The sequence below is a fragment of the Eleutherodactylus coqui genome, chromosome 6 (assembly GCF_035609145.1).
Source record: "Eleutherodactylus coqui strain aEleCoq1 chromosome 6, aEleCoq1.hap1, whole genome shotgun sequence".
NCBI lineage: Eukaryota > Metazoa > Chordata > Amphibia > Anura > Eleutherodactylidae > Eleutherodactylus > Eleutherodactylus coqui.
In genome coordinates this window covers 211,544,915-211,572,720 of record NC_089842.1, presented here as the reverse complement: position 1 = coordinate 211,572,720, position 27,806 = coordinate 211,544,915, and positions in this window count along the sequence as shown.

Sequence of the window (27,806 nt, the reverse complement as noted above, 5' to 3'; positions counted from 1 at the left end):
TAATCAGACAGATTTATTACTTGTAGTTTGTCTGTAGATGTGTGTACAGTTGGTTCCAAATGTGCAGAGGCCCTCTCTGCACTTGAATTAGAATAGCCCCTTACATATGCACACATGTTTGAATTTAGTATTCCCTTCTTCCCCGTAGGAAGTATTGTGTGATGGGCTGCTCTAAAAAACCTTCGGTTTGTGTTCTTCTACCGCGACCTCTTTGTTGCGGAGGATTTCGTGGCCGTCTGGGAGGTTTAGGGGCTCTCCTTGGTCTATTTCTCTCACTATCAGAATGTTCAATTTCAGAGGAGCTGACGTCTGTCTCAGAACGTGTATCTCTCTCCAAGTAGACTTTATTGGTCTTAAAGTCTTGGAGGTCCCTGTTAAATTGTGTATGTTTACGTTCCTTTATTTGTGATGTCAATTTTTCAATATTGTTCTGTAAAGCATTTTCCTTTGCTGCAAAATCTGTATCTGAGGCAAAGGTTTTGGCTTTTTCTAACAGATCATTGAGTTTTTTCTGATTATCAATTAGTGTCAGTTTCTCCTCCTCGAGTAAGAGTTTGATGAGTTGGAGAGAAAAAGATGTTGACTCATTTTCCCATTTTTTAATAAAATCTGGATTTTTTATCCTTCTCGGTGGTATAATGGGATTCCTTAAGCCCCTTGGGACTATTTTGTGTTCATCATATCTCTGCAGACCCTGAACTTCCCACCAATTACGCGTAAATTCGCGATATTGTGTGGTTAGGTCCTTAAAGCATGTATCTATAGAATAGCTCTGTGATTGATGACTTAATTCACCTTCTGAAAAGACAGCACCAGCATCTGACAGCCACTGGGTGGCAGTGAGGTCCCTTGAAAGGAAACCGGCCATACCAATTCAAATTATACAAGAAGTCACAGTGGTATGAGAATCTATATGTACTTTTTGAAACCCTTCACAGATATAGATAAAAATTAATAACGTTTATTAGATTACTTAAAAGACATTGGTTTACATTGACAAAAAACAACACACATCAAGACGGAACAGGGAAGAGAACCCAGAAAGAGTACCCTGGTTCGGGGTTAGGTGGGGAATTCAACACCTCAATAGTACATAGAGGTAAGTATATTCATCCCTTATAGTCTATATAGGAATAGTCCATAGGTGTTAGTACAGACAAGTTTTGTCCAAGGATAGATGGTGCAAGGCACGTCAAATCTAGATATATGAATCGTGCTTGGATGTATTCGGACAAGGTATGTATGAATCCTTATATAACCCTATGATGAATCCCCAATGGTACCACCATTATTGTTCAAAACTAGAGTTATTGTTTTCTGGGTCTGGTCAAGGAGTTTTTCCGATATTAACCAGAACCCACGGAAACAAGCTCTTTGTACCTTGGTAGTATTGAATCTACCAGCAAGAGGCCGGAATTGGCCCGGTCATGCAGCAAGTAGGAGTCTACAAGCTCACAGCTTGCTGTTATGCCAAGAGTATATTCGTGCTCAGAAGTAGGCTTTTGTACCTTGGTAGTATTAAATCTACCAGTCAGAGGCCGAAATTGGCCCGGCATGCAGCAAGTAGGAGTCTACAAGCTCACAACTTGCTGTTATGCCAAGAGTATATTCGTGCTCAAAGGTAGGCTCAGAGTAAATTCGTGCTCAAAGGTAGGCTCGACGCGTTTCCCTATCCGATTTTTTGGATAGTTCCTCAGGAGCAAAAGGTACGTATACCGTCAGTTCATATGTAGTCCTTTTTGCTGTGGACCAATCAGCACCAAGGTAGGTGAAGAACTGTAGACCAATCAACACCAAGATAGGTGAAGAAACCAGTGTCTAAGTAGAAAGTTTTTTGGTGGATTTAACATTTAACCACCCGTTCCTTAATTGAAAAATACCGTGAGATACGGTTATGTATTATTTCTCGTGCTCTCAGTAAGCGCTAGATCGCGTATCCACATTGACTGTCAGACCGACTGCTGTTAAAATATAGCTGTCTGTACTATTGAATGATCAGTCATTAGTGAGATAAGCTGGAGCCAAGTAGCCCTTAATATGTGGCAGTTACTACACAAGAGATTGTGTCCGTGTAGGCAATCTCTATTGTGAGTCTGCTTTAAGAGAGTATATTTTGGCTACGTGCTTAAATCTGTCATTAAACCTGTACTGGGTTGCGTAAGCAACATCCCTTACAGGTTAATTCTTAGCGCCTAAAATAACAGTGATACGGCTGTATATCAATCACTGCACAGCCGGAGCAAATGCTCCATTTATCACTCTATAATGGCTCTGTAATATTTCGAAAAGAAGGGGGGAATATAGTATCCCAATTCCACTGATCTGGTAGTGATATGGCTGTATGTCAATCTCTAAACAGCCGGAGTAAGTACTCCATATACCATTCAGTGGTTGCTCTGTTAGGTTTAAGAGGATGGAAAAGATAACCCAAATGGCAGCTTCAAGGGTTAAATCCCAGCAGAGCATATACAGAAAAGAGCCTGAACAAAGAGACAACAGCACCCCTACAGATAGTCCCATCCACAGTCAGATGGGGCTCGGGTGTGTGGTCAAGGTGAGGAGAGCAAGAGGTAGTGCCTGCGGCTCTGATGGTGAGCGGCCGGCTATGAAGTGTTGAGGCTAGTGACAGGGGTTTTAAATGAGTAACTCCTCCTCTAGGTGGGAGGAGTAAAGATCCAAGGGCCTATCCGGGTCATCGGGAGGCGGTTCCTTACACATTAGTATCACCTGCCAAGTTTATTACCAGTGTCACCCCCGTTATCCAGCATCTGTATACTCAAGGCTGGCTCGCATTGTGCGGAGCTACAAATTCGCCACAGCCGATCGCTACCAGCGGTTGTAGATCGATGACGGCGCCGTTAATGCTGTTACTTCCGCGTTCCACGCTGGAACGCATAGCGCGATGTGCCACTGCGTCATCACGTTAGTGAGGCGCCCCCAGGTATAGCGTGGTGACGTGTATGGCGTGCCGCGTCATCGTGGGCGTGGTCAGACGTCAGTCGCTGACCCTCGCAATTGGGTAGCGCTATATGACTGTGACGTGCCTCGCAGCCATGGGAGGAGCGATAGATGTAGGTGACCGACTGATAGATAACGCTAATTCAATCGCCGCTCGGAGTAAGTTTATGCATATAATAGATGCATACAGATAATGAACATAGGATGTTAATACGAAGAGGCGTGTATTTAGGGGTGAAATTGGCAGTGTTATTGACAGGGTAAGGACATATGGAAGTAAGGAGCAGAGATACTTCATAGTTATATAAATATTAACCCTGTCTTTGTCTTCACTACAGTCACTCAACAATTGGTTCTGTCAGATGTAAATCCAATTGAATTACATTAATTCAAAATTTCTAAAAATAATGTATGTCAGATGTCACAGATATAGGTGCCTGGTAGATAAATAACTATGGAAAATACCATTGGACAATGCCATAATGTCAGTTTATAGGTCCTCCGTGGACCGTCCTATTTTTGGGAAAATAAGGTGGTCAGAGCTTATAGAAAGCAGTTGAAGTTCAGAACTGCATTTAGACCATCTGGTTTAACCGTATTTAATCTGAAGATCCAGCTGGCCTCTTTTTGAAGGAGTTTTTTATCAATATTTCCCCGTCTAGCATTGGTTCGCAGCAGCTCAATGCCTTGAAATTTTAGATCTTTTACTTCGCCATTATGAACGTCACGAAAGTGATCTGCCAGCGGGGTCGATTCGCCACGGCAGATGTTGCCCACGTGCCCCAGGATACGACGTCGGAATTCCTGAATAGTTTTCCCGACGTAGTTCCTGGGGCACGGGCAAGAGGCCATATAAATGATGTTCCGTGTTCTACAGTTTATAAAACCTCGATTTTGATAGATCTTGCCAGTGCTTGCACTCGTGAAAGTGCTACTTTTAAGGATAAATGTGCAAGCTACACAATTATGACAGGGGAACGTTCCAGCCGGTTTTTGGCTGCTCAGCCAATTTTCATTTGATTCCACTGTCAGATGGCTCTTCACTAAGTGATCCCTGATATTGTGTCCTCTCCGGAATGTAATCAGAGGATCAGATGGCAGGGTTTCTGTGAGATCTGGATCGTTTTTAATTATACTCCAATAATGTTGGAGTATTTGTCTCACTTCATATGTACCAGTATCATAGGTACCAATTATCCTTGACACTGGGACATCTTCTCTTTTTTTATGAACAAGGAGATCCCCTCTCGTTTGTTGTTTAGCATGTTCATATGCACTATCAACGATATTACGTGGATAATCTCTGTCATAGAAACGTTTTCGTAGACCCAAACTTTTCTGTTCGAACTCGTGGTCATCAGAACAGTTACGTCTAACCCTCAGGAACTGTCCTTTTGGGATCCCGCGTTTCAGGGCAAATGGATGATGGCTATCCCATTTTAGGAGGCTATTTGTCGCTGTTTGCTTCCGGTGGAGGGTGGAGGAGATGGTTCCTCCTTGACCAGACCCAGAAAACAATAACTCTAGTTTTGAACAATAATGGTGGTACCATTGGGGATTCATCATAGGGTTATATAAGGATTCATACATACCTTGTCCGAATACATCCAAGCACGATTCATATATCTAGATTTGACGTGCCTTGCACCATCTATCCTTGGACAAAACTTGTCTGTACTAACACCTATGGACTATTCCTATATAGACTATAAGGGATGAATATACTTACCTCTATGTACTATTGAGGTGTTGAATTCCCCACCTAACCCCGAACCAGGGTACTCTTTCTGGGTTCTCTTCCCTGTTCCGTCTTGATGTGTGTTGTTTTTTGTCAATGTAAACCAATGTCTTTTAAGTAATCTAATAAACGTTATTAATTTTTATCTATATCTGTGAAGGGTTTCAAAAAGTACATATAGATTCTCATACCACTGTGACTTCTTGTATAATTTGAATTGGTATGGCCGGTTTCCTTTCAAGGGACCTCACTGCCACCCAGTGGCTGTCAGATGCTGGTGCTGTCTTTTCAGAAGGTGAATTAAGTCATCAATCACAGAGCTATTCTATAGATACATGCTTTAAGGACCTAACCACACAATATCGCGAATTTACGCGTAATTGGTGGGAAGTTCAGGGTCTGCAGAGATATGATGAACACAAAATAGTCCCAAGGGGCTTAAGGAATCCCATTATACCACCGAGAAGGATAAAAAATCCAGATTTTATTAAAAAATGGGAAAATGAGTCAACATCTTTTTCTCTCCAACTCATCAAACTCTTACTCGAGGAGGAGAAACTGACACTAATTGATAATCAGAAAAAACTCAATGATCTGTTAGAAAAAGCCAAAACCTTTGCCTCAGATACAGATTTTGCAGCAAAGGAAAAGGCTTTACAGAACAATATTGAAAAATTGACATCACAAATAAAGGAACGTAAACATACACAATTTAACAGGGACCTCCAAGACTTTAAGACCAATAAAGTCTACTTGGAGAGAGATACACGTTCTGAGACAGACGTCAGCTCCTCTGAAATTGAACATTCTGATAGTGAGAGAAATAGACCAAGGAGAGCCCCTAAACCTCCCAGACGGCCACGAAATCCTCCGCAACAAAGAGGTCGCGGTAGAAGAACACAAACCGAAGGTTTTTTAGAGCAGCCCATCACACAATACTTCCTACGGGGAAGAAGGGAATACTAAATTCAAACATGTGTGCATATGTAAGGGGCTATTCTAATTCAAGTGCAGAGAGGGCCTCTGCACATTTGGAACCAACTGTACACACATCTACAGACAAACTACAAGTAATAAATCTGTCTGATTATAATCTATCAAGCGAGGAGAAACAAGTGTTGGAGAGGGGGCTGTCCTTCGTCCCCACGACCAAATTTGATGCGTTCGTGTGGGCGAAGGACATCTCCCTCTTCACACGTAAATTAAGATGGCGCAAATTCTTTAAGACTAAAAACCGCGAACGTGCAAGGGAACTTGGACTGGAGGTATCCGATCTTCCAGGACTGGACCTATTACAGCAACTTGAGGATGAAAACATGAGACCGATGGGAGATGGACCATTTACTGATCTGAAGCCAATTAGTACTAAAAATCCTCCATCTTTTTCCTGTCCAGAACTGGACATTTTTGAAAGATTAGTGACAGAAGATCTAAAATCAATTAAAACCCGTAAAGCACAATCGAACCTATCACAAAAGGAGAGTGTGGCACTACAAAAACTAAAAACTAATACCCGCCTTGTCATTAAATCAGCGGATAAGGGCGGTAATGTGGTAATTATGAACAGGGAAAACTATGTATCAATGTGTCATCAAATATTAAAAGATACATCAACATATAAGATACTATCCTCCGATCCCACCTTACGGTATCAGATGGAACTCAGAAACCTTTTACAGAAGGCCCTTGAAGCAAAATGCATCAACCAAAAAGAATGGGAATTCATATACCCAATACATCCGACGGTTGCTACATTTTACGCCCTTCCTAAGATACACAAGGGGCTTGACCCCCTTCGTGGTAGACCGATAGTATCTGGGGTAAATAATCTTACACAAAACCTAAGTGTCTATATAGACAAAATCCTGAGGCCATTCGTCACTTCACTAAGATCCCATGTACAAGATACCACTGATGTTTTAAAAATGCTGGAGGGAATTACCGTTGACCCAGAGACCCTTCTCGTTACTCTTGACGTGGAATCCCTCTATAGTTCCATCCCTCACACAGGAGGTATTCAGGCGACTCAATTTTTTCTTGAACAACGGGGTTTTCAATTCTCGCAACATAGTCATCACGTCCTGGAATTTCTGTCATTTGTTTTGACCCACAACTATTTTTTGTTCGATACGAAGTACTTCCACCAGCTCAGGGGGACGGCGATGGGGACATCATGTGCCCCATCGTACGCCAATCTCTACCTGGGCTGGTGGGAGGAAAAGTTCGTCTATACCAACAGTGAGTGGTCAGATAAGATCATATTATGGCTACGTTTTATAGATGATATCTTGATCCTGTGGGGGGGTACCGAAACATCTCTCCAAAGTTTCATAAATACACTGAACACCAACGACCTAAACTTGAAACTGACAGCTGAGATTAACACAAAATCGGTAGCCTTTCTAGATCTATGGCTATCGAAAAAAGAGGATGGAACCATCTCCTCCACCCTCCACCGGAAGCAAACAGCGACAAATAGCCTCCTAAAATGGGATAGCCATCATCCATTTGCCCTGAAACGCGGGATCCCAAAAGGACAGTTCCTGAGGGTTAGACGTAACTGTTCTGATGACCACGAGTTCGAACAGAAAAGTTTGGGTCTACGAAAACGTTTCTATGACAGAGATTATCCACGTAATATCGTTGATAGTGCATATGAACATGCTAAACAACAAACGAGAGGGGATCTCCTTGTTCATAAAAAAAGAGAAGATGTCCCAGTGTCAAGGATAATTGGTACCTATGATACTGGTACATATGAAGTGAGACAAATACTCCAACATTATTGGAGTATAATTAAAAACGATCCAGATCTCACAGAAACCCTGCCATCTGATCCTCTGATTACATTCCGGAGAGGACACAATATCAGGGATCACTTAGTGAAGAGCCATCTGACAGTGGAATCAAATGAAAATTGGCTGAGCAGCCAAAAACCGGCTGGAACGTTCCCCTGTCATAATTGTGTAGCTTGCACATTTATCCTTAAAAGTAGCACTTTCACGAGTGCAAGCACTGGCAAGATCTATCAAAATCGAGGTTTTATAAACTGTAGAACACGGAACATCATTTATATGGCCTCTTGCCCGTGCCCCAGGAACTACGTCGGGAAAACTATTCAGGAATTCCGACGTCGTATCCTGGGGCACGTGGGCAACATCTGCCGTGGCGAATCGACCCCGCTGGCAGATCACTTTCGTGACGTTCATAATGGCGAAGTAAAAGATCTAAAATTTCAAGGCATTGAGCTGCTGCGAACCAATGCTAGACGGGGAAATATTGATAAAAAACTCCTTCAAAAAGAGGCCAGCTGGATCTTCAGATTAAATACGGTTAAACCAGATGGTCTAAATGCAGTTCTGAACTTCAACTGCTTTCTATAAGCTCTGACCACCTTATTTTCCCAAAAATAGGACGGTCCACGGAGGACCTATAAACTGACATTATGGCATTGTCCAATGGTATTTTCCATAGTTATTTATCTACCAGGCACCTATATCTGTGACATCTGACATACATTATTTTTAGAAATTTTGAATTAATGTAATTCAATTGGATTTACATCTGACAGAACCAATTGTTGAGTGACTGTAGTGAAGACAAAGACAGGGTTAATATTTATATAACTATGAAGTATCTCTGCTCCTTACTTCCATATGTCCTTACCCTGTCAATAACACTGCCAATTTCACCCCTAAATACACGCCTCTTCGTATTAACATCCTATGTTCATTATCTGTATGCATCTATTATATGCATAAACTTACTCCGAGCGGCGATTGAATTAGCGTTATCTATCAGTCGGTCACCTACATCTATCGCTCCTCCCATGGCTGCGAGGCACGTCACAGTCATATAGCGCTACCCAATTGCGAGGGTCAGCGACTGACGTCTGACCACGCCCACGATGACGCGGCACGCCATACACGTCACCACGCTATACCTGGGGGCGCCTCACTAACGTGATGACGCAGTGGCACATCGCGCTATGCGTTCCAGCGTGGAACGCGGAAGTAACAGCATTAACGGCGCCGTCATCGATCTACAACCGCTGGTAGCGATCGGCTGTGGCGAATTTGTAGCTCCGCACAATGCGAGCCAGCCTTGAGTATACAGATGCTGGATAACGGGGGTGACACTGGTAATAAACTTGGCAGGTGATACTAATGTGTAAGGAACCGCCTCCCGATGACCCGGATAGGCCCTTGGATCTTTACTCCTCCCACCTAGAGGAGGAGTTACTCATTTAAAACCCCTGTCACTAGCCTCAACACTTCATAGCCGGCCGCTCACCATCAGAGCCGCAGGCACTACCTCTTGCTCTCCTCACCTTGACCACACACCCGAGCCCCATCTGACTGTGGATGGGACTATCTGTAGGGGTGCTGTTGTCTCTTTGTTCAGGCTCTTTTCTGTATATGCTCTGCTGGGATTTAACCCTTGAAGCTGCCATTTGGGTTATCTTTTCCATCCTCTTAAACCTAACAGAGCAACCACTGAATGGTATATGGAGTACTTACTCCGGCTGTTTAGAGATTGACATACAGCCATATCACTACCAGATCAGTGGAATTGGGATACTATATTCCCCCCTTCTTTTCGAAATATTACAGAGCCATTATAGAGTGATAAATGGAGCATTTGCTCCGGCTGTGCAGTGATTGATATACAGCCGTATCACTGTTATTTTAGGCGCTAAGAATTAACCTGTAAGGGATGTTGCTTACGCAACCCAGTACAGGTTTAATGACAGATTTAAGCACGTAGCCAAAATATACTCTCTTAAAGCAGACTCACAATAGAGATTGCCTACACGGACACAATCTCTTGTGTAGTAACTGCCACATATTAAGGGCTACTTGGCTCCAGCTTATCTCACTAATGACTGATCATTCAATAGTACAGACAGCTATATTTTAACAGCAGTCGGTCTGACAGTCAATGTGGATACGCGATCTAGCGCTTACTGAGAGCACGAGAAATAATACATAACCGTATCTCACGGTATTTTTCAATTAAGGAACGGGTGGTTAAATGTTAAATCCACCAAAAAACTTTCTACTTAGACACTGGTTTCTTCACCTATCTTGGTGTTGATTGGTCTACAGTTCTTCACCTACCTTGGTGCTGATTGGTCCACAGCAAAAAGGACTACATATGAACTGACGGTATACGTACCTTTTGCTCCTGAGGAACTATCCAAAAAATCGGATAGGGAAACGCGTCGAGCCTACCTTTGAGCACGAATTTACTCTGAGCCTACCTTTGAGCACGAATATACTCTTGGCATAACAGCAAGTTGTGAGCTTGTAGACTCCTACTTGCTGCATGCCGGGCCAATTTCGGCCTCTGACTGGTAGATTTAATACTACCAAGGTACAAAAGCCTACTTCTGAGCACGAATATACTCTTGGCATAACAGCAAGCTGTGAGCTTGTAGACTCCTACTTGCTGCATGACCGGGCCAATTCCGGCCTCTTGCTGGTAGATTCAATACTACCAAGGTACAAAGAGCTTGTTTCCGTGGGTTCTGGTTAATATCGGAAAAACTCCTTGACCAGACCCAGAAAACAATAACTCTAGTTTTGAACAATAATGGTGGTACCATTGGGGATTCATCATAGGGTTATATAAGGATTCATACATACCTTGTCCGAATACATCCAAGCACGATTCATATATCTAGATTTGACGTGCCTTGCACCATCTATCCTTGGACAAAACTTGTCTGTACTAACACCTATGGACTATTCCTATATAGACTATAAGGGATGAATATACTTACCTCTATGTACTATTGAGGTGTTGAATTCCCCACCTAACCCCGAACCAGGGTACTCTTTCTGGGTTCTCTTCCCTGTTCCGTCTTGATGTGTGTTGTTTTTTGTCAATGTAAACCAATGTCTTTTAAGTAATCTAATAAACGTTATTAATTTTTATCTATATCTGTGAAGGGTTTCAAAAAGTACATATAGATTCTCATACCACTGTGACTTCTTGCATTATGATGTCACAAATTAGTAATAACAAAAGATGCAACGTAGAACTTCATTATATTGTAATACTAGCGTACCCGTCGCGCGTTGCTGCGAAGACAGACAGACATACATACATTCGTTTTTATATATCTAGATGACGGCAGCAGCGACCATTGAGGTTTTGTAGGCCGCTGCTTCCCCCTTGCAGGCTGAATAAAATAGCCGTTGTGTGGAACATCCAATTTATCCGGCTGCTGTGGCTTCTTGGGAAGATAGCCTAGTACATGTTTGCCCACTTCCAACTCCAATGGAGACTGACTGTAAATGGCTGGCGTGCTCTAGTATTTATGGTTCCAAGCTGTACGTGTCATTGCATACAGTCTGTCTATCTATCTATCTATCTATCTATCTATCTATGACATCAGGAAATGAGAGAATTAGATTCCGTACGTAAAATTTGAACGCTAATTCTTTGGCGCTTTGAATTGAATAATCGAGTTGGGACCCATTAACTTTTCCTATTTATGACATAATCAATGCTCGTGCCAAATTTCAAGTTTCTATGACATTGGGAAATGAGAGAATTAAATTCCGTACATAAAATTTGGACGCTAATTCTTTTGCGCTTAGAATTGAATAATCGAGTTGGGATGAGACATAAGGCCTTGCCCATAAGCATTCCCCAACCTCCAAGAACTGAACCTACCTACCTGAATGAGATTTTGTAGGCCGCTGCTTCCCCCTTGCGGGCTGAATAAAATAGCCGTTGGGTGGAACATACAATTTATCCGGCTGCTGTGGCTTCTTAGGAAGATATCCTAGTACTTGTTTACCCACTTCCAACTCCAATGGTAATTGGCTGGCGTGCTCTAGTGGTTCCAAGCTGTACGTGTCATAATAGAGCCTTAATGACATCACAATGCAGCTTATGAGAACATGTTGGGGCATGTTCGCGCGTTGCTGCGAAGACAGACATACATACATACTACGTTTTTATATATCTAGATGACGGCAGCAGCGACCACTGAGGTTTACCGCTGGGGTATGTCACTCTTATTACTAATGGGGGGAGTGTCACTATTATTACTGCTGTGGGATGTCACTATTATCGCTGGGGTGAAGGTGTCACTATTACCGCTGGGGTATGTGTACATGTGGCAGAAATGGGCAGGGCTCTTTCAGAATAGACCGGGTGCAGATTTTGACTGCTTTTTAGATGCGGAAATGCTGCAGAATTTTCCACAGAAATCTCCGCTGAGCACATTCTGCAGTATTTCCGCGTCCAAAAAGCAGTCAGAATCTGCACCCGGTCTATTCTGAAACAGCCTTGTCCTTTTTAGAACGACGGGGGTAAAATCATACGTCGTGATAAGCCCCGCCCCCTGACGTGTTGGCACTTTGCGATACATAAGTGGGTTTTGGGTTGTCGTTTGGGCACTCGGTCCCTAAAAGGTTCGCCATCACTGGCCTAGTACATGTTTGCCCACTTCCAACTTCAATGGAGACTGACTGTAAATGGCTGGCGTGCTCTAGTATTTATGGTTTCAAGCTGTACGTGTCATTGCATACAGTCTATCTATCTATCTATCTATCTATCTATCTATCAGGGTTATTGCATACAGTCTATCTATCTATCTATCTATCTATCTATGACATCAGGAAATGAGAGAATTAGATTTTGTAGGCCGCTGCTTCCCCCTTGCGGGCTGAATAACATAGCCGTTGGGTGGAACATACAATTTATCCGGCTGCTGTGGCTTCTTAATGAAGATATCCTAGTACTTGTTTACCCACTTCCAACTCCAATGGTAATTGGCTGGCGTGCTCTAGTGGTTCCAAGCTGTACGTGTCATAATAGAGCCTTAATGACATCACAATGCAGCTTTATAGAACATGTTGGGGCATGTTCAAGGGCGTCAGATGTTGATGACATCAGTGATGACATCACAATAGCAGGTGGCTTACTTATTCGATCTACGTGGGGGGGGGGCGTAACTTTCGACGACGCTCGCGCGCCATTTATCGTAGGATATTTGTACTATGCCTATAATCTTCCCAGGAGTGTACTCAACAACTTCCCAAAGTTTCATGGCGATCGGATGAATGGTGTAGTAGCGCATAAAGGACAAACACGCACGCACGCACGCAGACAGACATACATTCAATTTTATATATATAGATAGAGCTCCATTATGATGTCATAATGTAATGTAAAACTGCATTATGATGTCATAATCTATTCATGGTAGGGGATAGAATTTACAACTCCATTATGATGTCACAATCTAGTACTATTAAAGGATACAACGTAGAACAACATTATTATGTAATATAGAACTCCATTATGATGTCATAATGTAAAACTGCATTATGATGTCATCATGTATTTATAGTAGGGGATAGAATTTACAACTGCATTATGATGTCACAATCTAGTAATAACAAAAGATACAACATAGAACAACATTATTATGTAATATAGAACTCCATTATGATGTCATAATATTAAACTGCATTATGACGTCATAATGTATTCATAGTAGGGGATAGAATTTACAACACCATTATGATTTCAGAATCTAGTAATAACAAAAGATGTAATGTAGAACTTCATTATAATGTAGTATAGAACTCTATTATGATGTCATAATGTAAAACTGCATTATGATGTCATAATCTATTCATAGCAAGTAATAGAATTTACAACTCCATTATGATATCACAATCTAGTAATAACAAAAGATGCAACGTAGAACAACACTACTTTGTAATATAGAACTCCATTATGATGTCATAATGTAAAACTGCATTATGATGTCATAATCTATTCATGGTAGGGGATAGAATTTACAATATCATTATGATGTCACAATCTAGTAATAACAAAAAATACAACGTAGAACAGCATTTTTATGTAATATAGAACTCCATTATGATGTCATAATGTGAAACTTCATTATATGTCATAATGTATTTATTGTAGGGGATAGGATTTACAACTCCATTATGATGTCACAATCTAGTAATAACAGAAGATACTTTGTAGAACTTCATTATAATATAATATAGAACTCCATTATGATGTCATAATGTAAAACTGCATTATGATGTCATAATGTATTTATAGTAGGGGGTAGAATTTACAACTGCATTATGATGTCACAATCTAGTAATAACAAAAGATACAATGTAGAACTTCATTATAATTTAGTATAGAACTATATAAGGATGTCATAATGGAATGTAAAACTGCATTAAGATGTCATAATCTATTCATGGTAGGGGATAGTATTTAAAACTCCATTATGATGTCACAAATTAGTAATAACAAAAGATACAACATACAACTTAATGATAATGTAATATAGAACTCCATTATGTCATAATGTAAAACTGCATTATGATGTCATAATCTGTTCATGGTAGGGGATAGAATTTACAACTCCATTATGATGTCACAATCTAGTAATAACAAAAGATACAACATAATTATAATGTAATATAGAACTCTATTATGATGTCATAATGTAAAACTGCATTATGATGTCATAATGTTTTTATAGTAGGGGATAGAATTTACAACTTCATTATGATGTCGCAATCTAGTAGTAACAAAAGATACAACGTAGAACAACATTATTATGTAATATAGAACGCCATTATGATGTCACAATGTGAAACTGCATTATGACGTAATAATGTATTCATAGTAGGGGATAGGATTTACAACTCCATTATGATGTCAGAATCTAGTAATAACAAAAGATACAATGTAGAAAAACATTATTATGTAATATAGAACGCCATTATGATGTCATAATGTAAAACTGCATTATGATGTCATAATGTATTTATGGCAGGGGATTGAATTTACAACTCCATTATGATGTCACAATCTAGTAATAACAAAAGATACAATGTAGAACTTCATTATAATGTAGTATAGAACTCCATTATGATGTCATAATGTAAAACTGCTTTATGATGTCATAATTTATTTATAGCAGGTAATATAATTTACAACTCCATTATGTCACAATCTAATAATAATAAAAGATACAAAGTAGAAAAACATTATGTAATATAGAACTTCATTATGATGTCATAATGTGAAACTGCATTATGACATCATAATCTATTCATAGTAGGGGATAGCATTTACAACTCCATTAAGATGTCACAATCTAGTAATAACAAAAGATACAATGTAGAAATCCATTATATTTTAGTATAGAACTCTATTATGATGTCGTAATGTAAAACTGCATTAGGATGTCATAATCTATTCATGGTAGGGGATCAAATTTACAATATCATTATGATGTCACAATCTAGTAATAACAAAAGATACAATGTAGAACAGCCTTTTTATGTAATATACAACTCATTATGATGTCATAATGTGAAACTTCATTATGATGTCATAATGTATTTATAGTAGGGGGTAGAATTTACAACTCCATTATGATGTCACAATCTAGTAATAACAAAAGATACAATGTAGAACAGCATTTTTATGTAATATAGAACTCCATTATGATGTCATAACGTGAAACTGCATTATGATGTCATAATGTATTCATTGTGGTGGATAGGATTTACAACTCCATTATGATGTCACAATTTAGTAATAACAAAAGATACAATGTAGAACTTCATTATAATTTAGTATAGAACTCTGTTATGATGTCATAACGTAATGTAAAACTGCATTATGATGTCATAATCTATTCATGGTAGGGGATAGAATTTACAACTCCATTATGATGTCACAATCTTGTAATAGCAAAAGATACAATGTAGAACTTCATTATAATGTAGTATAGAACTCTATTTTGATGTCGTAATGTAAAACTGCATTATGATGTCATAATCTATTCATAGCAGGTAATAGAATTTACAACTCCATTATGATGTCACTATCTAGTAATAACAAAAGATACAACGTAGAACAACATTATTATGTAATATAGAACTCCATTATGATGTCATAATGTGAAACTGCATTATGACGTAATAATGTATTCATAGTATGGGATAGGATTTACAACTCCATTATGATGTCAGAATCTAGTAATAACAAAAGATACAATGTAGAAAAACATTATTATGTAATATAGAACGCCATTATGATGTCATAATGTGAAACTGCATTATGATGTCATAATGTATTTATTGTAGGGGATAGGATTTACAACTCCATTATGATGTCACAATCTAGTAATAACAGAAGATACTTTGTAGAACTTCATTATAATGTAGTATAGAACTCCATTATGATGTCATAATGTAAAACTGCATTATGATGTCATAATCTATTCATAGCAGATAATAGAATTTACAACTCCATTATGATGTCACAATCTAGTAATAACAAAAGATACAACGTAGAACAACATTATTATGTAATATAGAACTCTATTATGATGTCATAATGTAAAACTGCATTATGATGTCATAATGTATTTATAGTAGGGGGTAGAATTTACAACTCCATTATGATGTCACAATCTTGTAATAACAAAAGATACAATGTAGAACTTCATTATAATTTAGTATACAGTCGTCACTGGGACAGGTGGGGTCCTTTAAATGAAATACAATTTCACTGTGAAAGTACCCCAGAAATATTAGATTAGATAATCTGTTCTATTATTAAAATATAACTTTTATTATAGGACTTTATTTAAAATACAGTAAATCACACCACCAAATGGCCCAGCACACATCAGAAAACTAGACGAACATAAACATACAAACACCCAAAGAACATACAGGACAGGGGATAGGTATATCACCTTATCGTGGTGATCCGCTATACCGATGTTAATTACCGTTCCCTTAATAGATTTACAGGTACGGTTATATTGCTATTTATACAGTGGTAAGAACGGTATAAATTTTATTTCAGAAGGCTAAGGATGATAGACAAATAATATTTAATCGACGTGTTTCTACGGCCCTGATGTAATAAGTGAGCCGATTCATCAGGATCAAGACAAATAGCCTCTGTCTTTTGTACTCAAATGCCCCAAATGAAGAATGGTAATCTAATATTTCTGGGGTACTTTCACAGTGAAATTATAATTTAGTATAGAACTATATTAGGATGTCATAATGTAATGTAAAACTGCATTATGATGTCATAATCTATTCATGGTAGGGGATAGTATTTAAAACTGCATTATGATGTCACAAATTAGTAATAACAAAAGATGCAACCTAGAACTTCATTATATTGTAATATAGAGCTCCATTATGATGTCATCATGTAATGTAAAACTGCATTATGATGTCATAATCTATTCATGGTAGGGGATAGAATTTACAACTCCATTATGATGTCACAATCTAGTATTATTAAAGGATACAACGTAGAACAACATTATTATGTAATATAGAACTCTATTATGATGTCATAATGTAAAACTGCATTATGATGTCATCATGTATTTATAGTAGGGGATAGAATTTACAACTGCATTATGATGTCACAATCTAGTAATAACAAAAGATACAACATAGAACAACATTATTATGTAATATAGAACTCCATTATGATGTCATAATATTAAACTGCATTATGACGTCATAATGTATTCATAGTAGGGGATAGAATTTACAACACCATTATGATGTCAGAATATAGTAATAACAAAAGATGTAATGTAGAACTTCATTATAATGTAGTATAGAACTCTATTATGATGTCATAATGTAAAACTGCATTATGATGTCATAATCTATTCATAGCAAGTAATAGAATTTACAACTCCATTATGATATCACAATCTAGTAATAACAAAAGATGCAACGTAGAACAACACTACTTTGTAATATAGAACTCCATTATGATGTCATAATGTAAAACTGCTTATGATGTCATAATCTATTCATGGTAGGGGATAGAATTTACAATATCATTATGATGTCACAATCTAGTAATAACAAAAAATACAACGTAGAACAGCATTTTTATGTAATATAGAACTCCATTATGATGTCATAATGTGAAACTTCATTATGATGTCATAATGTATTTATTGTAGGGGATAGGATTTACAACTCCATTATGATGTCACAATCTAGTAATAACAGAAGATACTTTGTAGAACTTCATTATAATGTAATATAGAACTCCATTATGATGTCATAATGTAAAACTGCTTATGATGTCATAATCTATTCATGGTAGGGGATAGAATTTACAATATCATTATGATGTCACAATCTAGTAATAACAAAAAATACAACGTAGAACAGCATTTTTATGTAATATAGAACTCCATTATGATGTCATAATGTGAAACTTCATTATGATGTCATAATGTATTTATTGTAGGGGATAGGATTTACAACTCCATTATGATGTCACAATCTAGTAATAACAGAAGATACTTTGTAGAACTTCATTATAATATAATATAGAACTCCATTATGATGTCATAATGTAAAACTGCATTATGATGTCATAATGTATTTATAGTAGGGGGTAGAATTTACAACTGCATTATGATGTCACAATCTAGTAATAACAAAAGATACAATGTAGAACTTCATTATAATTTAGTATAGAACTATATTAGGATGTCATAATGTAATGTAAAACTGCATTAAGATGTCATAATCTATTCATGGTAGGGGATAGTATTTAAAACTCCATTATGATGTCACAAATTAGTAATAACAAAAGATACAACATACAACTTAATGATAATGTAATATAGAACTCCATTATGATGTCATAATGTAAAACTGCATTATGATGTCATAATCTGTTCATGGTAGGGGATAGAATTTACAACTCCATTATGATGTCACAATCTAGTAATAACAAAAGATACAACATAATTATAATGTAATATAGAACTCTATTATGATGTCATAATGTAAAACTGCATTATGATGTCATAATGTTTTTATAGTAGGGGATAGAATTTACAACTTCATTATGATGTCGCAATCTAGTAGTAACAAAAGATACAACGTAGAACAACATTATTATGTAATATAGAACGCCATTATGATGTCATAATGTGAAACTGCATTATGACGTAATAATGTATTCATAGTAGGGGATAGGATTTACAACTCCATTATGATGTCAGAATCTAGTAATAACAAAAGATACAATGTAGAAAAACATTATTATGTAATATAGAACGCCATTATGATGTCATAATGTAAAACTGCATTATGATGTCATAATGTATTTATGGCAGGGGATTGAATTTACAACTCCATTATGATGTCACAATCTAGTAATAACAAAAGATACAATGTAGAACTTCATTATAATGTAGTATAGAACTCCATTATGATGTCATAATGTAAAACTGCTTTATGATGTCATAATTTATTTATAGCAGGTAATATAATTTACAACTCCATTATGTCACAATCTAATAATAATAAAAGATACAAAGTAGAAAAACATTATGTAATATAGAACTTCATTATGATGTCATAATGTGAAACTGCATTATGACATCATAATCTATTCATAGTAGGGGATAGCATTTACAACTCCATTAAGATGTCACAATCTAGTAATAACAAAAGATACAATGTAGAAATATATTATATTTTAGTATAGAACTCCATTATGATGTCGTAATGTAAAACTGCATTAGGATGTCATAATCTATTCATGGTAGGGGATCAAATTTACAATATCATTATGATGTCACAATCTAGTAATAAAAGATACAATGTAGAACGGCCTTTTTATGTAATATAGAACTCATTATGATGTGATAATGTGAAACTTCATTATGATGTCATAATGTATTTATAGTAGGGGGTAGAATTTACAACTCCATTATGATGTCACAATCTAGTAATAACAAAAGATACAATGTAGAACAGCATTTTTATGTAATATAGAACTCCATTATGATGTCATAACGTGAAACTGCATTATGATGTCATAATGTATTCATTGTAGTGGATAGGATTTACAACTCCATTATGATGTCACAATTTAGTAATAACAAAAGATACAATGTAGAACTTCATTATAATTTAGTATAGAACTCTGTTATGATGTCATAACGTAATGTAAAACTGCATTATGATGTCATAATCTATTCATGGTAGGGGATAGAATTTACAACTCCATTATGATGTCACAATCTTGTAATAGCAAAAGATACAATGTAGAACTTCATTATAATGTAGTATAGAACTCTATTTTGATGTCGTAATGTAAAACTGCATTATGATGTCATAATCTATTCATAGCAGGTAATAGAATTTACAACTCCATTATGATGTCACTATCTAGTAATAACAAAAGATACAACGTAGAACAACATTATTATGTAATATAGAACTCCATTATGATGTCATAATGTGAAACTGCATTATGACGTAATAATGTATTCATAGTATGGGATAGGATTTACAACTCCATTATGATGTCAGAATCTAGTAATAACAAAAGATACAATGTAGAAAAACATTATTATGTAATATAGAACGCCATTATGATGTCATAATGTGAAACTGCATTATGATGTCATAATGTATTTATTGTAGGGGATAGGATTTACAACTCCATTATGATGTCACAATCTAGTAATAACAGAAGATACTTTGTAGAACTTCATTATAATGTAGTATAGAACTCCATTATGATGTCATAATGTAAAACTGCATTATGATGTCATAATCTATTCATAGCAGATAATAGAATTTACAACTCCATTATGATGTCACAATCTAGTAATAACAAAAGATACAACGTAGAACAACATTATTATGTAATATAGAACTCTATTATGATGTCATAATGTAAAACTGCATTATGATGTCATAATGTATTTATAGTAGGGGGTAGAATTTACAACTCCATTATGATGTCACAATCTAGTAATAACAAAAGATACAATGTAGAACTTCATTATAATTTAGTATACAGTCGTCACTGGGACAGGTGGGGTCCTTTAAATGAAATACAATTTCACCGTGAAACTACCCCAGAAATATTAGATTAGATAATCTGTTCTATTATTAAAATATAACTTTTATTATAGGACTTTATTTAAAATACACTAAATCACACCACCAAATGGCCCAGCACACATCAGAAAACTAGACGAACATAAACATACAAACACCCAAAGAACATACAGGACAGGGGATAGGTATATCACCTTATCGTGGTGATCCGCTATACCGATGTTAATTACCGTTCCCTTAATAGATTTACAGGTACGGTTATATTGCTATTTATACAGTGGTAAGAACGGTATAAATTTTATTTCAGAAGGCTAAGGATGATAGACAAATAATATTTAATCGACGTGTTTCTACGGCCCTGATGTAATAAGTGAGCCGATTCATCAGGATCAAGACAAATAGCCTCTGTCTTTTGTACTCAAATGCCCCAAATGAAGAATGGTAATCTAATATTTCTGGGGTACTTTCACAGTGAAATTATAATTTAGTATAGAACTATATTAGGATGTCATAATGTAATGTAAAACTGCATTATGATGTCATAATCTATTCATGGTAGGGGATAGTATTTAAAACTGCATTATGATGTCACAAATTAGTAATAACAAAAGATGCAACCTAGAACTTCATTATATTGTAATATAGAACTCCATTATGATGTCATAATGTAAAACTGCATTATGATGTCATCATGTATTTATAGTAGGGGATAGAATTTACAACTGCATTATGATGTCACAATCTAGTAATAACAAAAGATACAACATAGAACAACATTATTATGTAATATAGAACTCCATTATGATGTCATAATATTAAACTGCATTATGACGTCATAATGTATTCATAGTAGGGGATAGAATTTACAACACCATTATGATGTCAGAATATAGTAATAACAAAAGATGTAATGTAGAACTTCATTATAATGTAGTATAGAACTCTATTATGATGTCATAATGTAAAACTGCATTATGATGTCATAATCTATTCATAGCAAGTAATAGAATTTACAACTCCATTATGATATCACAATCTAGTAATAACAAAAGATGCAACGTAGAACAACACTACTTTGTAATATAGAACTCCATTATGATGTCATAATGTAAAACTGCTTATGATGTCATAATCTATTCATGGTAGGGGATAGAATTTACAATATCATTATGATGTCACAATCTAGTAATAACAAAAAATACAACGTAGAACAGCATTTTTATGTAATATAGAACTCCATTATGATGTCATAATGTGAAACTTCATTATGATGTCATAATGTATTTATTGTAGGGGATAGGATTTACAACTCCATTATGATGTCACAATCTAGTAATAACAGAAGATACTTTGTAGAACTTCATTATAATATAATATAGAACTCCATTATGATGTCATAATGTAAAACTACATTATGATGTCATAATGTATTTATAGTAGGGGGTAGAATTTACAACTGCATTATGATGTCACAATCTAGTAATAACAAAAGATACAATGTAGAACTTCATTATAATTTAGGATAGAACTATATTAGGATGTCATAATGTAATGTAAAACTGCATTAAGATGTCATAATCTATTCATGGTAGGGGATAGTATTTAAAACTCCATTATGATGTCACAAATTAGTAATAACAAAAGATACAACATACAACTTAATGATAATGTAATATAGAACTCCATTATGATGTCATAATGTAAAACTGCATTATGATGTCATAATCTGTTCATGGTAGGGGATAGAATTTACAACTCCATTATGATGTCACAATCTAGTAATAACAAAAGATACAACATAATTATAATGTAATATAGAACTCTATTATGATGTCATAATGTAAAACTGCATTATGATGTCATAATGTTTTTATAGTAGGGGATAGAATTTACAACTTCATTATGATGTCGCAATCTAGTAGTAACAAAAGATACAACGTAGAACAACATTATTATGTAATATAGAACGCCATTATGATGTCATAATGTGAAACTGCATTATGACGTAATAATGTATTCATAGTAGGGGATAGGATTTACAACTCCATTATGATGTCAGAATCTAGTAATAACAAAAGATACAATGTAGAAAAACATTATTATGTAATATAGAACGGCATTATGATGTCATAATGTAAAACTGCATTATGATGTCATAATGTATTTATGGCAGGGGATTGAATTTACAACTCCATTATGATGTCACAATCTAGTAATAACAAAAGATACAATGTAGAACTTCATTATAATGTAGTATAGAACTCCATTATGATGTCATAATGTAAAACTGCTTTATGATGTCATAATTTATTTATAGCAGGTAATATAATTTACAACTCCATAATGTCACAATCTAATAATAATAAAAGATACAAAGTAGAAAAACATTATGTAATATAGAACTTCATTATGATGTCATAATGTGAAACTGCATTATGACATCATAATCTATTCATAGTAGGGGATAGCATTTACAACTCCATTATGATGTCACAATCTAGTAATAACAAAAGATACAATGTAGAAATCCATTATATTTTAGTATAGAACTCTATTATGATGTCGTAATGTAAAACTGCATTAGGATGTCATAATCTATTCATGGTAGGGGATCAAATTTACAATATCATTATGATGTCACAATCTAGTAATAACAAAAGATACAATGTAGAACAGCCTTTTTATGTAATATAGAACTCATTATGATGTCATAATGTGAAACTTCATTATGATGTCATAATGTATTTATAGTAGGGGGTAGAATTTACAACTCCATTATGATGTCACAATCTAGTGATAACAAAAGATACAATGTAGAACAGCATTTTTATGTAATATAGAACTCCATTATGATGTCATAACGTGAAACTGCATTATAATGTCATAATGTATTCATTGTAGTGGATAGGATTTACAACTCCATTATGATGTCACAATTTAGTAATAACAAAAGATACAATGTAGAACTTCATTATAATTTAGTATAGAACTCTGTTATGATGTCATAACGTAATGTAAAACTGCATTATGATGTCATAATCTATTCATGGTAGGGGATAGAATTTACAACTCCATTATGATGTCACAATCTTGTAATAGCAAAAGATACAATGTAGAACTTCATTATAATGTAGTATAGAACTCTATTTTGATGTCGTAATGTAAAACTGCATTATGATGTCATAATCTATTCATAGCAGGTAATAGAATTTACAACTCCATTATGATGTCAGAATCTAGTAATAACAAAAGATACAACGTAGAACAACATTATTATGTAATATAGAACTCCATTATGATGTCATAATGTGAAACTGCATTATGACGTAATAATGTATTCATAGTATGGGATAGGATTTACAACTCCATTATGATGTCAGAATCTAGTAATAACAAAAGATACAATGTAGAAAAACATTATTATGTAATATAGAACGCCATTATGATGTCATAATGTGAAACTGCATTATGATGTCATAATGTATTTATTGTAGGGGATAGGATTTAAAACTCCATTATGATGTCACAATCTAGTAATAACAGAAGATACTTTGTAGAACTTCATTATAATGTAGTATAGAACTCCATTATGATGTCATAATGTAAAACTGCATTATGATGTCATAATCTATTCATAGCAGATAATAGAATTTACAACTCCATTATGATGTCACAATCTAGTAATAACAAAAGATACAACGTAGAACAACATTATTATGTAATATAGAACTCTATTATGATGTCATAATGTAAAACTGCATTATGATGTCATAATGTATTTATAGTAGGGGGTAGAATTTACAACTCCATTATGATGTCACAATCTAGTAATAACAAAAGATACAATGTAGAACTTCATTATAATTTAGTATACAGTCGTCACTGGGACAGGTGGGGTCCTTTAAATGAAATACAATTTCACTGTGAAACTACCCCAGAAATATTAGATTAGATAATCTGTTCTATTATTAAAATATAACTTTTATTATAGGACTTTATTTAAAATACACTAAATCACACCACCAAATGGCCCAGCACACATCAGAAAACTAGACGAACATAAACATACAAACACCCAAAGAACATACAGGACAGGGGATAGGTATATCACCTTATCGTGGTGATCCGCTATACCGATGTTAATTACCGTTCCCTTAATAGATTTACAGGTACGGTTATATTACTATTTATACAGTGGTAATAACGGTATAAATTTTATTTCAGAAGGCTAAGGATGATAGACAAATAATATTTAATCAACGTGTTTCTACGGCCCTGATGTAATAAGTGAGCCGATTCATCAGGATCAAGACAAATAGCCTCTGTCTTTTGTACTCAAATGCCCCAAATGAAGAATGGTAATCTAATATTTCTGGGGTACTTTCACAGTGAAATTATAATTTAGTATAGAACTATATTAGGATGTCATAATGTAATGTAAAACTGCATTATGATGTCATAATCTATTCATGGTAGGGGATAGTATTTAAAACTGCATTATGATGTCACAAATTAGTAATAACAAAAGATGCAACGTAGAACTTCATTATATTATAATATAGAGCTCCATTATGATGTCATCATGTAATGTAAAACTGCATTATGATGTCATAATCTATTCATGGTAGGGGATAGAATTTACAACTCCATTATGATGTCACAATCTAGTACTATTAAAGGATACAACGTAGAACAACATTATTATGTAATATAGAACTCCATTATGATGTCATAATGTAAAACTGCATTATGATGTCATCATGTATTTATAGTAGGGGATAGAATTTACAACTGCATTATGATGTCACAATCTAGTAATAACAAAAGATACAACATAGAACAACATTATTATGTAATATAGAACTTCATTATGATGTCATAATATTAAACTGCATTATGACGTCATAATGTATTCATAGTAGGGGATAGAATTTACAACTCCATTATGATGTCAGAATTTAGTAATAACAAAAGATGTAATGTAGAACTTCATTATAATGTAGTATAGAACTCTATTATGATGTCATAATGTAAAACTGCATTATGATGTCATAATCTATTCATAGCAAGTAATAGAATTTACAACTCCATTATGATATCACAATCTAGTAATAACAAAAGATGCAACGTAGAACAACACTACTTTGTAATATAGAACTCCATTATGATGTCATAATGTAAAACTGCATTATGATGTCATAATCTATTCATGGTAGGGGATAGAATTTACAATATCATTATGATGTCACAATCTAGTAATAACAAAAAATACAACGTAGAACAGCATTTTTATGTAATATAGAACTCCATTATGATGTCATAATGTGAAACTTCATTATAATGTCATAATGTATTTATTGTAGGGGATAGGATTTACAACTCCATTATGATGTCACAATCTAGTAATAACAGAAGATACTTTGTAGAACTTCATTATAATATAATATAGAACTCCATTATGATGTCATAATGTAAAACTGCATTATGATGTCATAATGTATTTATAGTAGGTGGTAGAATTTACAACTGCATTATGATGTCACAATCTAGTAATAACAAAAGATACAATGTAGAACTTCATTATAATTTAGTATAGAACTATTTTAGGATGTCATAATGTAATGTAAAACTGCATTAAGATGTCATAATCTATTCATGGTAGGGGATAGTATTTAAAACTCCATTATGATGTCACAAATTAGTAATAACAAAAGATACAACATACAACTTAATTATAATGTAATATAGAACTCCATTATGATGTCATAATGTAAAACTGCATTATGATGTCATAATCTGTTCATGGTAGGGGATAGAATTTACAACTCCATTATGATGTCACAATCTAGTAATAACAAAAGATACAACATAATTATAATGTAATATAGAACTCTATTATGATGTCATAATGTAAAACTGCATTATGATGTCATAATGTTTTTATAGTAGGGGATAGAATTTACAACTTCATTATGATGTCGCAATCTAGTAGTAACAAAAGATACAACGTAGAACAACATTATTATGTAATATAGAACGCCATTATGATGTCATAATGTGAAACTGCATTATGATGTAATAATGTATTCATAGTAGGGGATAGGATTTACAACTCCATTATGATGTCAGAATCTAGTAATAGCAAAAGATACAATGTAGAAAAACATTATTATGTAATACTAGCGTACCCGTCGCGCGTTGCTGCGAAGACAGACAGACATACATACATTTGTTTTTATATATCTAGATGACGGCAGCAGCGACCACTGAGGTTTTGTAGGCCGCTGCTTCCCCCTTGCAGGCTGAATAAAATAGCCGTTGTGTGGAACATCCAATTTATCCGGCTGCTGTGGCTTCTTGGGAAGATAGCCTAGTACATGTTTGCCCACTTCCAACTCCAATGGAGACTGACTGTAAATGGCTAGCGTGCTCTAGTATTTATGGTTCCAAGCTGTACGTGTCATTGCATACAGTCTGTCTATCTATCTATCTATCTATCTATCTATGACATCAGGAAATGAGAGAATTAGATTCCGTACGTAAAATTTGAACGCTAATTCTTTGGCGCTTTGAATTGAATAATCGAGTTGGGACCCATTAACTTTTCCTATTTATGACATAATCAATGCTCGTGCCAAATTTCAAGTTTCTATGACATTGGGAAATGAGAGAATTAAATTCCGTACATAAAATTTGGACGCTAATTCTTTTGCGCTTAGAATTGAATAATCGAGTTGGGATGAGACATAAGGCCTTGCCCATAAGCATTCCCCAACCTCCAAGAACTGAACCTACCTACCTGAATGAGATTTTGTAGGCCGCTGCTTCCCCCTTGCGGGCTGAATAAAATAGCCGTTGGGTGGAACATACAATTTATCCGGCTGCTGTGGCTTCTTAGGAAGATATCCTAGTACTTGTTTACCCACTTCCAACTCCAATGGTAATTGGCTGGCGTGCTCTAGTGGTTCCAAGCTGTACGTGTCATAATAGAGCCTTAATGACATCACAATGCAGCTTATGAGAACATGTTGGGGCATGTTCGCGCGTTGCTGCGAAGACAGACATACATACATACTACGTTTTTATATATCTAGATGACGGCAGCAGCGACCACTGAGGTTTACCGCTGGGGTATGTCACTCTTATTACTAATGGTGGGAGTGTCACTA